Source organism: Neomonachus schauinslandi, chromosome 5 (assembly GCF_002201575.2).
Source record: "Neomonachus schauinslandi chromosome 5, ASM220157v2, whole genome shotgun sequence".
NCBI lineage: Eukaryota > Metazoa > Chordata > Mammalia > Carnivora > Phocidae > Neomonachus > Neomonachus schauinslandi.
In genome coordinates this window covers 120,381,651-120,399,545 of record NC_058407.1, presented here as the reverse complement: position 1 = coordinate 120,399,545, position 17,895 = coordinate 120,381,651, and positions in this window count along the sequence as shown.

Below are 17,895 nucleotides of genomic sequence, written 5' to 3'. Positions count from 1 at the left end.
CCATCTAAAATTTGGACTTCTTTTAGTCGTGAGGAAAAGCCCAGAGTGGCTTTGGGAGACATTTTCTGAGAGTTCTTTACCATGTGTTTAGTCAAAGTAAACACATGCACGAACTGTCTGCTTTTTGCTGAGTTCTAAATAGCGATAAAATGTTACTGTGCTAACACGTTTCTCTGGCCACAAGGTTTTGAGACTAAGAATCCAATATGGCTGATGCTGGAACTCAGCAGTTCAGTTCACCCTCCTCCAGGGGTCCCTGGAACTCAGCCTCTGTAAAGCTCTTCCTCTGTGTGGGGGTGGAATAGGTGATCCTTGAGATGTGACACTTGCCATATATCTTCTTTGTTCCACTTGATATCTGGGTCATCACACTTCTGAAGTGCTTGCCTAGAGGACCCCTTAAGAATCCTTCTGCTCTGATGCCAGGCAAAGCCTTTCTGTATAACCCAGCTGCTGATACCTGGGCAAGATATCTCTGGGTAGATGCCTGAGGCTTCAGTCTCCTGCAGTGGGTGATGATGACCTTTATCTTTTTCACGCTCTCCTTCTGCTATGGACACTCCTTTTAGGATGTAAAGCTGATCCCCCACACCAGCACGTGTCTTTGAACCATTCTGACAGTTCTCAAATATGGTTGAGAAACTGCCAATATTCATCAGCCCCACTTCTCTGGATTTTGGTGCTTTTTTTCCCCCTTATATTTCTGGGCAGTCACCTCCCTGGGATTCTGTCAACAGATTAGACATAGGTCTTGTCAAAGCTTTTACAACGCGTGGGTAACAAGTTGTAGATTTCTACATGTTGTGGAGAATTAAATTGGGAACGTTCTATAACAGAGAAAAATTAAAAGTTAATTATGAAAGAATTAAACATGAAACAATTAAGGATTAGGAAAAAGACCAAAATATAACATTTAAATTTAAGGGTGGCATATAAACTTCCAGTTATAAGTTAAGTCCTGGAGATATACAGCACGGTGACTATAGTTAATAATACTGTGTTGTGTACTTGAAAATTGTTAAGAGAGTAAATCCTAAAAAGTTCTTACACAAGAAAAAAAATTGTACTTGTGTGTGGTGACAGATGTTAACTAGTCTTATTATGGCGATCATTTTATAATATATACAAACATGGAATCATTATGTTATACACCTGAAACTAATATAATGTATGTCAATTATATCTTAATGAAAAAATAGAATAAACATAAGGGTGATAAAGATAACTGTAACAAGCACTTCTTTAAAACCAAGTAGTTTTAGGTTTATGCCTAGGCATCTTGAAAGTCTGAATGGTTCACACATAATTTTGTCTTTAAAACTGGCCTATTTTACTAAGAATGTATTGGATGCAACTTTTGCCTAATGATGGGGAAATGGATATTCATTGTGAGAGCCCAGTCGTCAATAAGACCTTCGTGAGCTTTTGAAGAAGCACTATGCTCAGTATTGACTTTGCTTTTGGAATCTAGGACACAGCTGAAATTGCTTAGCGCCAACGGCTGACTGTCTCATCTGGAGTAATCTCACAATCTTTTTTTGGCCTAATAGATATTTCAATCTTACACATTTACCAAACAGACATCAGCTCTCTTCTCTTTCCATTGTCTCCTTGAAGAGAACTGATAGTCTTTGAAAACAAAATAGCAAACGTTAGTTCTAAAATAGTAGTATAGAACTAAGATTACAGTTTAATATGAGATAACTTACTCATACAACAAACTTTAGAACCCTTGTTCTATGCTCATAAATGACCTAATTTAACATTGAAAAATAATAGTTTTGTTTATTCCTCAGTGGAAGGACATTTGGGTTATTTCTAATTTTTTGCAATTATGAATAAAGCTGCTAAATAAATTTGTATGCTAGTTTTTAACAGAAAATATATCAGTAGTTACCAGGGGTGGGGTAGGGGTAAAAATTGACTACAAAGGCAAAGGGGAATTTTTTGGGGGGAGGAAGGTTAATAAAATTAGTCTATATCTTGATTGTGGTGAGGATTGAACAACTCTATGCACTAGTGAAAACTCATAGAGCTGTTCACTAAAATGGAGTTTTACTATATGGAGATCATGCCTTAATTAAAAAAAAAAAGGTAATTGTTTTTATTTAGTTGTTCCCTTAGTGCATCTCACTTCCTTTGTGAAGGAGTTCTGAAAGCATCAAGGACATAGAGTGGAAAAGAGTACAAGAGGTTAAGAAAGGAATTATATAATCATATCATACAAATGATATTATAGATAGAAAACATTTATAAAAAGTGAGATAGAACTGTTTGCTCTCTGGTTAAGTAGGATGGTGGGGTATTGTGACAGACACTGCTATGTGTTTCTTAAAACCATTTTATCTACCTCCTGGGCACACTCTCAGATGATAATTTCCAGCCTTCTTTGCAGTTATGTCTGGCCATATGACTAAATCCTGTAGACGTTTTCATGCCGCTTCCAAGCTTTGCCCATAAAAACTTAAAACTCTCAATTCTTTCTCTTCCCACAAATTCTGGGTGGATGCAGAAGATCCACCAATAGATTTAAGTTGCTGTGGACTTAAATGGAACCACAAAGTGGAAGCTACCTGGGTCCCTGAATCACCATATGGAAGGAAACCTTCAACTGGTAGGTAATTGGAATAAAAAATAAACTTTTATTTTGTTAAAGGAACTGGAATTTATTAGGTTTCTTTGTTGTAGAACTCTATGTTGCTTCTCCTAATCCAAACAAAAACAATCATATTTCTTTGCCTATTCAGGCATATTAAAAGCTTGGAATTTTTGGTAAGAGGAAAATGAGAGTCCATGAGGGTGGAGGGCTTCAGATATTTTTGGATGTGGCATTTTTGGTCGGAATGTTTTGAGGGGGTTTCTTTTGACCTATGGGTTTTAAGAACACTTTTTGCATTTTCATTTGGGCTATATTGTTATATGGTACCTGATTTGACTTACTAATGGGGAGGGTATATTAAAAACATTCTACTATGTTGGTAGATTTCTATTTCTCATTGTGTTTATATAATTTTTTGCTTTGTATTCATTGAACTTATGTTATTAGTTGCATATAATTTTAGAACTGATATTCTTCCATGTGTATTGAAACCTTTTTTTGAAAATTGTATCATTATGAATTGACCTATTTTTTTTTAAGACTTTTTAAAAAAGATTTTATTTATTTATTTGAGAGACAGAATGAGAGAGAGTATGAGCAGTGGGGAGAGGGAGAAGCAGGCTCCCCGCTGAGCAGGGGGCTCAATCCCAGGACCCTGAGATCATAACCTGAGCCAAAAGGAGACACTTAACTGACTGAGCCACCCAGGTGCCCCTGAATTGACCTATTTCTAATAATACTCTTAGTTTATGAATGAATTGTTGGTATTAATGGAATTATGCAGGCTTTCCTTTGGTTAGTATTTGCTTAGCATATAAATTTCTATTTTTTATGCTTTTGTACTTTCTATATGTTTTTGATATATTTCCTATAAATAAGATATAGCTGAATTAAATATTTTATAATTTTCTTTTTCTTAAATTGAAACATTTGGTCCATATAATTTTAAATCATTAACATATTTGGAATAATCTCTCTTATTTTATTTTGTGATTTCAGGGTATCTTACCCACAGAATGGTTTTAGTGAAAGGATAGATGTGTAGATCAATGGGACAAAATTGGGAATCCAGAAATCGACTCATACCTATGTATGTAACTTGTTTTCAACAATGGTGATGAAGCAACTTATTAAAGGAAAGTCTTTTCAACAAATAGTGCTAGAACAAATGGATATCCATATAAAAAAATAAACCTCAATCCTTACCTTACCTTATATACAAAAATTAACTTGAAGTGGATTATAGACTTAAATGGAAAAGTTAAAAGTAAAAAACTTCTAGAAGAAAACCTAGGTTGAAGTATTTTTTGCAACTTTGAGTAGAAACTTTTTCTTAGATACCACACAAAAAGCACGAACTACAAAAGAAAAATATTGGACCTTATCAAGATTACAGATTTTGCTCTTCAAAAGATACTGCTAAGAAAATGTAAGATAAGCCACAGAATTGAATAAATTATTTGCAATACATATTTCTGACAAAAGACTTATATCTAGAATATATATAAAGACTTTCTTTTTTTTACTATTTTTGCTATTTTTTAATTTAATTTAATTTTTATTATTATGTTATGTTAATCACCGTACATTACATCATTAGTTTTTGATGTAGTGTTCATTGTATTCATTGTTTGCATATAACACCCAGTGCTCCATGCAGAAGACTTTCTTTTTTTTTAAGATTTTATTTGTTTGGGAGAGAGACAGAGAGAGCACAAGCAGAGGGAGAGGGAGAGGGAGAAGCAGACTCCCCACTGAGCTGGGAGCCTGACTTGGGGCTCGATCCCAGGACCTAGAGATCATGAGTTAAGCCGAAGGCAGACACCCAACCATCTGAGCCACCCAGCCATCCCAAGACTTTCTTAATTAAAAAATAAGAACATGAACTGCCCAATTTAAAAATGAGCAAAAAATTTCAAAAGATACTTTAGAAAAGTGGTCAATACGACATAAAATGATGTTCAACATCATTAAGAGAATGCAAGTTGAGACCATGAGATGTCACTACTTATCAGTAGAACACTGACATTAGGTGCCTGGGTGGCTCAGTCGGTTAGGCATCTGCCTTTGGCTTGGGTCGTGGTCCTGGGATGAAGCCCTGCATCAGGAACCCCTGCATCAGGTCCCCTGCTTGAAAAGCGGGGAGCCTGCTTTTCCCTCTGCCTCTGCCTGCCACTCTCCCTGCTTGTGCTCTCTCTCTCTCTGTCAAATAAATAAATAAAATCTTAAAAAAAAAGAGCACTGGGGGCGCCTGGGTGGCTCAGTCGTTAAGTGTCTGCCTTCGGCTCAGGTCATGATCCCAGAGTCCTGGGATCGAGCCCCGCATCGGGCTCCCTGCTCCGTGGGAAGACTGCTTCTCCCTCTCCCACTTCCCCTGCTTGTGTTCCCTCTCTCTGTGTCTCTCTCTGTCATATAAATAAATAAATAAATCTTAAAAAAAAAAAAGAACACTGACATTAAAATTGCCAAGAATACACATTTTCATGAGAATGTGAAGCAACCGGAACTCTCATACGCTTACAAGTACTTTGGAAAATTGACACTTACTTTAATAAGTAAATGAATACCTACCTTATGATCCAGGCATTTCACTCTAGGTATGAAATGAAAATTAAAAAAATAAAAATATCCACACTAAAGTGAATGATTGTAACAGGTTTAACAATAGCCACCTAAATGTCAGTGAATTTTTAAAAATGTGCCATATCTATTCAACTGAATGTTATTCAGAAATAAAAAACAATAAAATACTGATTAATAATACAACACGAATCATCCTCAAAATCGTTATGCTAAGTGAAAGGATCCACACAAAAAATACATTTTGTGTGATGCCATTCATGCAAAAAAGAATAAAAAATGCTATACTGGCAAAAATATATATCTGTGGTTGTCTGGTGCCAGTGGTAAGGGATGGGATACACTGCAGAAGGGTTTGAGGAAATTGTACACATTAAATGCTTGCAGTTCATTTTCAATGTATTATAAACCAATAAATTTGGATTACATACTTTTAATTGGGTTTAGTATGAGGGTAGCTAATTTTTCTCAGCATGCATATAATTCCACCATCTTCCGGTTTCCACTGTTACAAATGATAATCATCTGTTAATGTAATTATTATTCCTTTATAGTAATCGTCTTTTTTTTCCCTCTGGTCTATTTAGACTTTTTCTTTTCCTTTGGTTTTGATGGTTTCATTGCGATACGGATTTTTCTTTCTTTATTCTACTTGATATTTGTGAAACTTTCTGAATCTATGAGGAGGGGTCTTCTGTAAGTTTTAGAAACTTTAAGTGATTGTTTATTCAAATATTTCCCATAATTCATTCTTTCCCCTCTCCTTCTATTAAACTCTTACTTGTGCATGCCTTGGGCATTGTTTTCTGCTCCTGCACCTTTAAAGCCGTGAAAGTCAAAGCTTCAAATTCCTAAGCTCAGAAGTTGGCTTTCTCTGAGGAATAACCTATTTTAAATTCTCTATTTACCTTGCTGGGTTTCTGCCCTCAATTAAATTTTGGCATCTGAGTATTACTTTCTTGCTGGATATAGGCATTTGAAAAGATTTACAAATATATCTGACTTAGCATTTTGATTTGTTTTTCACTGGAGGATCAGTTATGGAACCCAGTCTGTACTTTCAGAAAATGGAACTGCATAGTACAGATGACCTCATTTAAATAATTGCATTATGATGTATCTATTACAATTTAAATTATTTCTTTAACGATTATCCCTTAACCACTACATAGCTCAGGTTCTGTTTTTGGGAGCTGAAAAAGAGTTTATAAACACAACACACGTCAGGAAATCCTGGAGAGAATTTGTTTTGGTGGTATCGAATAATCTCAGGTCTAGTTGCAACGAGATTGCAACAAAGCCAAAGACTTTTACACTGAACAGCAGATTATATTGCGAAGAGTACGCGATTTCTTAACAGTTCACATTAGAAATCGTATCTTTATTTCAGAATGATCTCAAATTACGGGAAGAAAATTTGGTAGCTGTGATGAAAATCTTTTGAGACACTTGTGATATTAGAAGAAAAAGGAACAATTCATTTCTTTTCTCTAGGTTGGTGAAATAATATTTCAGAAATGACAGATCTTACAGATAGAAAGTTTTTAACTTGATCATTATTCAACTCATACCAATTTTAAGCGTATTCAATAGACAAGTTATTCTCAATATTTTGGAATTTGATACCTAGTTTGACTTCATAATCATTTTATTTTATGAAACCTTTGTGAATTTCAGATAATGTGGTGGTGTTGACCAAGTTTGAGCCCTAGCCTTCCTAATGTGCACTGGCCAGTGTCCTATCTTCTGCTTATATATATGCCAATTTTGGCTGTTTTCCACATCTCTCATGTGAATAACTGTACTCTTAGCTTATAAAATTGATTATACACACACAAACACATACATCAATGAAATAAGCAGTTTACTCTTAGCTCCAAAAGATTTATATAAACATTTATAATGAACTAATTTATGTGTCTGTATTATTTTTGGTACTGCCATCAATGTCCTAAATATATTTCTTGTTCAGTGTTTGTTAATAAATAAGGAGATTTTGAATTTATATCTTAGTATGGGCCATTCTGGATGAGATTCCTACTTTTTTTTGAATAAAACATTTCTAAATTGTCACGTCTTGCAATGCACTTCGAAGTTTGTTAGTTGTGCATTCATATTTTAGATGCATGGTAATTTTATATCCAGCTCTATTTCTGAAAAATGGTATTGTTTTAATAAGCCTTACTTTAAATTTCTGAATGGAAAATTAGAGAGGAGCATGGGCTTACATCAGGCTCCAGTTTTGAAAAAGCCTGTGTTGTTTGGATAAGCATACTTTAAATCTCTGAACAGAAGGTGATAAGGAAGACAGAGAGCAATATTGGAAACTGTAGAATGAACATAGATTTGGAAGTTTAAGTCTAGTTCTACTGTTTAACTGATATGTAGCAGCAGCAGAAGAAATTGTATTTCTATAAATTTTAAATCACTCAAATCTAAAATGAGTTGAATATCAATAAAAAATAAATAAAATGAGTTGAATATTGCCCATCAAACAGGGTTATGTGTATCAATTAAGTAGAATATGTGTGATCACTGTTACATAGCAACTCAAAAAATTAACTTTTCTAATTTTGGGTCATCCAAAGTTTATTTGGGGGAGAAGGACTAAAGGAGCCTGCAGCTTATGCTTAAAGCTGTAAAAAAAAAAAAGAGAAAAGGAACAATGAGAAAAGGAACCACCTTTGCTGAGAGGAGGCCCTCTATCACTCTTTTGCTGGAGAAAATTTTAAATGAATGGCTGCTTCTGTTTTTGTATTTTGTATTTTGAAAACCTCTGCTTCCGATGCCCAGCTAGGGCCATCATAGATAGGAGAGTTAGGACAGACGTTCAACTGAAGACAGCATGCAAAGAATCAGTTAGCAGGAACTTATTTTTTTTAGTATTTTAGTATTATTTTAGCACTTTTCCAAGCCCCATTGAGATAAGTGATTTCTATGGAGGATTGTTTGAAGCAGCCCATTCTCTTCTGTGAACTAAGTCGGAGCGTCAAAGAGCTGTGCAGTTAGTATTTATTTATTTTTATTGTGCATCAGGTACCATGCTAAGAGTAAAAGAGAGTGGTAATAACATTCTTAAGTGATTTGTCATCAGCTCTTGCTAAAGTCAATTACTCCTCCATCTTTGAAGCACTTTACTTGGTTTCTGTTCTGTCTTGGTTTGCTCCACCCTCACTGGCTTTCCTTTCCAACGTACCTACCCGGTATTGCTTATCTCCTTGACCATTAAGAATTAGAATGTCCCTGAACTCAGTCCTTGGTCCTTTTCCTCTACATCTCCCTTGGAGATCTCATACAGTCTTGGGGTTGAAATATTATGCTGGAAACTACAAAATTTATATTTGCAGCCCAGACCTTGCCCCTAAACTACAGTCTTATGTGTCTAATGGCCTCCATGGCATTAGTATTTGGATCTCAAACTTTACATTTCTTTTTTTTTTTTAAGATTTTATTTATTTGACAGAGAAAGAGACAGTGAGAGAGGGAACACAAGCAGGGGGAGTGGGAGAGGGAGAAGCAGGCTTCCCGCTGAGCAGGGAGCCCGAAGCGGGGCTCGATCCCAGGACCCTGGGATCATGACCTGAGCCAAAGGCAGACGCTTAATGACTGAGCCACCTAGACACCCCTCAGACTTTACATTTCTTAAACTGAGTTCCTGATTTTCCCCAGAACCTGATTCTCTCAGAGTCTTCCGGGCTCAGATGAATGCAACGCCATCCTTCCAGTTGCTCAGGTCAGATATATTGGACTCCTCTCTTTCCCTTACCTTTGACTCCTCTCTGAATCTCTCATCCCAAATATAATCTATGAGTAAATTCTGTTGGTTCATATTCAAGCTATGTCAAGATTCTGACTGCTTCTACCATTGTGACCACTCTGATCCAAGCCACATGTCAGGTTTTACTTGGATTACTGCAAAGCTTCCTGTGTTACACCAACTGCTATAACACAACTCTAAAACCTCAGTGGCTTAGTGCAACAAATGTTGGTTCTTTGCTCACATGAGAGTAAGTGAATGAAGGGGCTCTGATCACGGTCATTTAGGGACCCAGGATTCTTCTATCTAATGGATCCTTCTTTCCCTACAATGTGGAGTTCTCTACTGGATTCTCTGCATGTGGCAGAGAATGTGGGCAGTGTGTTTTCTTACAGGCCAACACTGGATGCAGCATACATCACTTCTGATTGCTCCCCACTGGGGACATCAGTCACATGGTGCCATCTTCAAGAGAAGCTAGGAAATTGCATTGCATTGTGTATAGAGGGAGGGAATAAGATTATTTGGTGAACACCTAGCTGTCATGGCCATCCTATTAAATGTAAGCACCAGATTGCTTTATTGCTCAAAACTTTCCAATGGCCTAACTTCTCACTCAAAAAAGAAGAAGAAGAAGGAGAAGGAGAAGAAGAAGAGGAAGAAGAAGAAGAGGAAGAAGAAGAAGAAAAAGAAGGAGAAGAAGGAGAAGAAGAAGGAGGAGGAGAAGAAAAAGAAGAAGGGGCAGGAGGAGGAGGGGGAGGAGGAGGAAGAGGAGGAGAAGAAGAAGAAGGAGAAGGAGGGGGAGGAGGAGAAGAAGAAAAAAGAAGAAGGGGGAGGAGGAGAGGGAGGAGGAGGAGAAGAAGAAGGAGGAGGAGGAAAAGAAGAAGGGAGAGGAGGAGAAGAAGAAGAAGGGGAAGAGGAGGAGGAAGGGGAGGGGGGAGGAGGAGAAGAAGATAAAAGAAGGGGAAGAGGAGGAGGGGGAGGAGGAGGAAGAGAAGAAGAAGAAGGAGGAGGAGGAGGAGAAGAAAAAGAAGAAAGAGGAGGAGGGGGAGGAAGAGGAGGAAGAGGAGGAGAAGAAGGAGGAGGAGGAGGAAGAGAAGGGAGAGGAGGAGAAAAAGAAGGAGGAAGAGGAGGAGGAGGGGGAGGAGGTGAAGAAGAAGAAGAAGAAGAAGGAGAAGAGGAGGAGGAGAAAGAAGAAAAAGCTAAATCTGTACCAGGGATTAGGGATCTTCCATGAACTGGCTACCATTACCTTTTTCACTTTATTTCCTACTACTCTTCCCCTTGTTTGCTCCTCTCCAGCCACACTGACTTCTTTGATGGTCCTTGAATGTACCAGGCATGCCCCCATCTCAGGGCCTTTCCACTTGCTGTTTCTTCTGTGTGCTGTATGTTTCTTCCTAGCTAGCTGCATGGCTTTCCGCCTTACCGTCTTTGTATCTTGGCTCAAATATTGCTTTCTCAGCGAGTCCATTCCTGCTGACCCAAATTGAAATGGCAACCATCAACCTCAATATTCCTTATCCTGCTTCCCTGACTAATTTTTTTTCATAGTTCTTATCACTTTGTATTCTACTATATATTTATTTTGTTTATTGTCTCTCTCCTAATAGAATGTAAGTTCCAACAGGAGAGGGATCTTGTTTGTTGTGTTCACTGCTGTATCCTTGGCTCCAGAGGCAGTACCTGGCATTTGGTAGATACTGAATAATAATTATAATAAGCATAAATATGCAAATACAACATTAATGACAATGATAATAATAGTAATTTTTTAAGTAAATGAATTCTCCATTCCCAAGGATCTTAAATCAAGCTAGGAAGACAGACAACTGTAACATCTCACTACAAGGCACAGATATCAATTGTTAAAGAGACAAAGAAAAAAGATCGACTTGTTCTGCCTGGAACCTGAGGTTTCACAATGAGGGCAATGTTAGACCTGGGCACTGAAGAATGAATAGGCATTTTCCAGGTATTAAGGGGCATTCTAGGAAGAAAATTAGCACAAACAAAGGCTTGGCAGTGGGAGTATTAAGACATTTGGGTAACAACTGAGGAATCGGAGGCATCTGGAGGTGGATGTGTGTGTATATATATTTAAGAAGGGGGATATTAAGCTAAAATGTTAGGTTAGTACAAAAATGTCTGGTATTTTAACACATTTGGATTTTACTCTGTTGGCAATGAGGAGGTTGGCAGTCTCTAGGAGGAGTATGATGAGTCCAGGTGTGCATGTGTGAAAAATAAGCTTGGTGCAGTGTGTAGGGAGACTGAAGGGCAAGTGGCAGGGGTGTAGGTGAGAGGCCGCTCTGATACTCCAGACAGAAATGATGAAAACCTGACCTAAGAGACTCAGCAAGGGCTCAGATGCACAAATCTAATCAGTCACAAAGATCTCATCTAAATTGTTTGCTTGCAGGCTCCCAGTGGCAGGGGTGAGAAGTCTGCCCAGGTGTGGATAACTTGGGAGTATAGAGATCACTAGAAACACTGATTTTGGCTGAAGCTAAGCTTTCTACACCTCCATCCACGTGAAAGCTGTCTCCAGTGCTGTCCGTGGCCATGATAGCCAAGTTCTCAAAGTCTGGATCTCAGCCATCTTCTCATGAAGATAGGACTTTGTGATCAAAAGACGGTATGAGCATTTACATTATTAAATGTTCACAAATTGCTTGGTTTTGAATTTGATCCTTGATTCCTCAGGCCTATTTGCCTTTTCTCAAACGAACATCATGATCTGTAAATGATTTATGTCATTATTATTGATTTTATTCCCTGAAATTTAAAAAGTATTGAATACCTATGATGTTCACTTTGTAAGGGGCTATAAGACATACAAATATGACTAATACTTAGAGAAAAGCATTCCAGCCACAGCGCCTATCTATCACTGCCTTGGCCCCTTACAAGCATCTCCTTAATGAAGTGATAATAAAAACCTGTGGGCCTTGCAAATAATACTTTAATAGGATGGCTTCCCTGACAGCAAACCATTTATGTTTATATTAACCTTCTAAATCTGAATTGAATAATTTCCCAAAGATGGTCTTGTTTTTGATGTCCTAGAATGCTCTGAAATTTAGCATGTGATGTTGGATATACAAAGTTGCACGTGTGTGTGTGTGTGTGTGTGCGTGTGCACACTCCTCTGCCATGGCTAAGGCACAAGACTGATGAACAACTAGGCTACAACCAAGTGAGTACTAAGGAACCAAGACCATCCATCACTTCTAACTGACATAACATGTTTATCTCTCTAGACAGTACAAAATCCAGAAACAACTTGTTTTGTGTTTTCAATGATAGATGCTGCTTCTTATTAATGATTTTTTCTCTTTTTGACATATGTGTATGTTAATAGTGAAGAAATGTGAAAGCCCAAGCTTCCTAGGAAACTGCACATTTGTAAAATCCTCTAATGTAAAACATTATGAAGAATATGTCTTTTCCCAGCACTGGAGAAATTGGTGATCTAAAGCATCTGAGCTTGGATTGTAATTCCTCTGTGAGTTCATTTCACACTGAATAGTGTAGAACTCGATAAAATATACTTGACTAAATTCTGGGCATTGGTGGTATTTCATTTTTGTGTGTGTTCTTAGCTTCACTGGACTTAGAAATAACTTTGTTCTAGGGGTGTAAATAACAGTTTTCTCGTAGCCTTCTCATCCTTTATATTTCCTCTGCAGAATCCTTCCTCAGCTTGGTGTCAGCTTCTCCTTCTACATCTATCTGTCCCAGTACTATGAAGTAAGAAATTTTGGGGGGGGAATCTTGAACTTAGGAGTCTTCATTAGCACAGAGTACATGGCTGTACGTGTTTCTCTTTTAGACTCACTTCTCATTTTAGTAAAATAATTCAGTCGGAAGGTTTTGTGGTTTGTTGGGTGCTCACTTTTTTTTCTTTTCTGAAGGAAAATGATGTGGTTCTCCAAAGTTAAGCAAAAGATTTTTCCCCCATTGTTAATAAGCCTTCTGGAGAAAAAGGAGAGTATAGGAGGCATACGCACATTATTCTACAGTAGGGTCTGAACAAACAAACAAACAAAAGTACTCTCCGTAGCAAAATGAACTTGTTTAATAGTCATTCATTTTGGAGAAAATGAGATAGTTTTGTTATTTTGTTTTGAGATGACTTTCGATATCCTCAACAAAAGAGGTACCATCATAAGCCACAGTCATTGGTGTGGAAGGGTAAGCAGATGATCACTGAGGAGGTTGCTAAATCTCAATGGAAATGGATCCATGAATCAGGCTGTTTTCTAGAAAAAAATGTCAGCTTTACTGAGGTATAATAAACACACAAAGTTGCAAGATGTTTAAAGTGTACATTGTGGTGATTTGATATACATACATGTTGTGAACGGATCCTCCCCATCTAGTTAATAAACTTATTATCCCACATAGTCATGTTTAATGTTTTTTGGTGAGAACATTTAAGTTCTACTCTCATAGGAAACCTTAAATTATACAACATAATGTTATCAACTACCATCGCCATGTTATATATTAGATCCGCCAAACTTATTCATCTTAGAGCTGAAAGTTTGTACCCTTTTACCAGCCTCTCCCTATTCTCTCCCTTCTCCGGCCCCCGACAACAACTTTTCTACTGTTTCTATGAGTTTGGCTTCTTTTTTTTTTTTTTTTTTTTTTTGGCTGTTATGTTGAATGAAGGAGGTTGAAGCAGATAAACCTGAAAGAGTTTTTTTAAAATGCAAGTGATCCTATAGACTGTTCCCAAATCGTATTTCAAAATCCAATTATGGCAAAAAGAAATGTTTTGGTAAAATGTATCAGTATCAGATTTCCAGAATATATAGCTCATCTCGTGTTCTCATGAACTTCTGTATTAGAGCAGTGCCTCAAAATAAAATGTTCACTGAGTAATTTTGGAAGTGATACTTACTGAGCACTTACTATGAGCCAGGCACTGTTCTAAGCACTGGAAGTAGGGTGGAGTATAGCAGTACATGACTACAACAGTTGGGATGTAATGGGCTTTTTTTTTAAAGATTTTATTTATTTATTTGACACAGAGAGAGCACAAGCAGGGGGAGTAGCAGGGAGCCTGACATGGGGACTCGATCCCAGGACCCTGGGATCATGACCTGAGCTGAAGGCAGGCACTTAACTGACTGAGCCATCCAGGCGCCCCTGTAATAGGAATTCTTGTACCTCTCCCCATTGGGTTTATAAGCTATTAAATCATTGACACCTCTCCAAACCATTGACATCTACTCAAAGGTAGATGTACTGGAATACGATGCTCCTCAAAAATGTGACATTTAGAGTGCCCACACTGAAGTTACTTTCAGCCAGTGCGGTAGGGGATTAACACCATCTTCTGTGCATTCCCAAGCCAAAGTGGTTTTAAGACCACATCTACGGGGCGCCTGGGTGGCTCAGATGGTTAAGCCTCAGTCTTGGGCTCAGGTCATGATCCCAGGGTCCTGGGATCAAGTCCCACATTGGGCTTCTTGCTCAGCGGAGAGCCTGCTTCTCCCTCTCCCTCTGCCCCTCCCTCTGCTCATGCTCTCTCTCTGTATCTCTCTGTCTCAAATGAATAAATATAAAAAAAAAATCTTTAAAAAAAGGACCACATCTATGCAGTCATCTCTGAACTTTTTTTTGAAAATTTTTAAAAAAGATTTTATTTATTTATTTGACAGGGAGAGACACAGCGAGAGAGAGAACACAAGCAGGGGGAGTGGGAGAGGGAGAAGCAGGCTTCCCACAGAGCAGGGAGCCTGATGCGGGGCTTGATCCCAGGACCCTGGGATCATGACCTGAGCCCAAGACTGAGGCTTAACCATCTGAGCTTAACGACTGAGCCACCCAGGTGCCCCATCTCTGAACTTTTTGACTGAACACCATGCCGTGATATTTTTGAGCACCTCTTCTAAATTATATGTATATGTATACTATATAAATGTACAACTCTACTAAATATTATGGCTACTATAAAACATACACAAGATAGAAGTTGTAAACTGATGAAATAACATATAACAATAAGTGTGAATAGAAGTTATAATATTCTTTTCTGTAATCCCAACAGATCGTTTTGTTAATTCCCTTAATCTCAGCATTTAAATCTCAGATTGGAAGCTGCCACATGAGGACAACTTTATCTCTGGCTATAGATGCTTATGGAGTTTTCCTTCTCATTCAGAAAAATTTTAGACAGGTTTCTAAAATTTTACAGCAACATTATCCAGCTTTATTCCTGGCATATCAGGTACTTAAAGCAAATAAGATGTCTTTATTCTGTATCTTAGGTGCTTGTCAGAGATTCTGGTCTGGATTTTACTGTTCTTTTGTCTCAGAGGACAGATTACAACAATTCATGTTTGAGAGTCATAATCTAAGGCTCTTCTCAGCTGGCGTTACCACAGAGGGATTGAAGGTATGCAGAGATACTGAGTCCCTGGTCCTGTCCAGTTGTAGGCAGGCTTCTTCAAGACCCCTAGGAGGGATATGGGTGAGTCTGAAAAAGTATGGCCCAAGAGATAACTTGATCATTCATTTTCTGGATTTTCTAATGTAATGTCACCAGAAAGTTAGACTAATATTTTAGCTGACTTTAATTTGCTGTATAAATTATTCAAAGAATTATAACATATGTTCTAGAAGCACTTTTAAACAAAGATTTATCTGTTTGAGAGAGAGAGAGCACGGTGGGGAGGGGCAGAGGGAGAGGGAGAGAGAAACTGTAGCAAATTCCATACTCGGTGTGGAGCCCAACCCGGGGCTCGATCTCATGACTCTGAGATCACGACCTAACCAAAATGAAGAGTCGGATGCTCAACCAACTACACCACTGAGGCACCCAGCATTTTTTTTTTTGTTTGTTTGTTTTTTAGAAGATTATTATCCAAAAAGCCACATAGAATATATTGTTGTTGAAGATACATGCATTTAGCAACATTCATCATGTTATTAAATATTCTTAATGAAATTACCAGCAGGAAACTTTCTCTCTCCTGAAAATGAAAAGTACAATAGGGTAACAATAATCTTTCTTTACTTCCCATTTCATGAATAATTTTATTATTTTCTTGTGGGAAGCTAAATGTTAAATTTTATGGTTAGCTCATCTTATATCAAGAATTAAAAAATACGTTTTCTTCACAAGGCTGTCATTTTTTTTTAAAGATTTTATTTATTTATTTGACAGAGAGAGACACAGCGAGAGAAGGAACACAAGCAGGGGGAGTGGGAGAGGGAGAAGCAGGCTCCCTGCTCAGCAGGATGTGGGGCTCCATCCCAGGACCCCAGGATCATGACCTGAGCCGAAGTCAGATGCTTAACAACTGAGCCACCCAGGAGCCCCAAGACTGTCATTTTTATAAAGGAGTTTACCTTAAGGGTTCCTTAGAAAATTTTTTTTAAAAAATTTCTTTAAAAATTTTAAAATTAAAAAAAATTTTTGTTTTTTTTTTTTTTTTTTTTTTGGTGAATGACTTTATAATGAAGCTACGTAACTCTGGTATTTGCCAAGGGATATATAAGGATGGATCTTTTTACATCTTTGAAAACATAAAAGATGTTTGAAATATTCCCTATCCAAAAACCTTCTCTTGATCCCTCACATCCCAACAGTTCCTGTCCAGTTTCTTTATCTTCCTCACTAGCAAACTTCCTTGAAACAGTGTCAGTGCTTTCTGTCTTCTCATTTCCCACTGAACTCACTGCAGTTGCTCCCCTCATTCCACACCTGTTTCTTATCCGTGCCCTCGATGTTCTCTGTGTTGCTAAATCCAGTGGTGAATGCTTGGTCCTCATTTTACTGACTGAGCAGCCACGTTTGACATCATTGGTTGCTCCTTTCTCTTTGAAACTGTGTCGGGCACCTGGGTGGCTCAATCGATTAAGCGTTTGCCTTCAGCTTAATCGATTGATTAAGGGGTCCTGGGACTGTGCCAGACATCAGGCTCCCTGCTCAGTGGGGAGCCTGCTCTCCCTCTCCCTCTGCCTGCCCTTCCCCCTGCTTGTGCTCTCTCTCTGTGTCAAATAAATAAAATTAAAAAAAAAAAAAAAGAAACTGTCTGCATTTGGTCACCAGAATATCATTCCCTTTGTTTTGTTTCTGCCCTACTGGACTGCTGCTTCTCTGTTTTCTTTGCTGCATGCTACTCAGCTTTGTGACCTCAAATATTGGAGTCTCTCAAGGTATGGTCTTTGGATCTTTTCCCTTCTCTGTCTATATTCACTCACTTGGGTTATCTCATCTTGACCCAGAGATTTGACTGTCAAAAAGTATCTACCTTTCCCTTAAACCCCATGTTTCAAAATATCAGCAACCCTACCTCAACATGTATCCTAATTTTGAGTGATCAATGAAATATTTTTGGTCCAAGCCGCCATCATCTCTTACTTGGTCTACTGCAATAGGTTTCGAATGTGTCTCCCAGCTTCCCCTTTTGCTCTGTGATCATCTCCTACCCCTGCCCCAATAATGATGTACAGTCGTTCCAAGTGCTTACCATGGGAAATTATGTTCTCAGTGAAGCGGCCTTTACCTGTTTCTTTGCATCACTTCCCAATCTTGGCCTCACTCACTCTGCTTCAGCCAAGCTTACCTCCTTGTGGCATCCCTGATCATGCTAACTCCATTAGGGACTTGGCACAGGGTGCTGCTGTTGCCGGAAGCACTTTCCTCAGATAGCCACGTCGTGGCTCGCTGTCTCACTTCATTTAGGTTTTCTATCCAATGTCACACCGCCTAATCCAAGAGTCCCTCCCTGAACCTCCATCAAACATTGGAGCTCTGCCAGCCTTTTAATTCCACTTTATCCTCTGACTCACTTTTCTTTTCCTTAGAGCACATATCAATATTAATTACCTATTGCAATATTCAGTTGCTTGATTGTTCTCTTTCTCCAGTAGAAGGTAGGCTCTCTGGTAGCAGGGATTTTACCTTTGTTTTTGCAGTTATAGTCAGGAGTGCCTG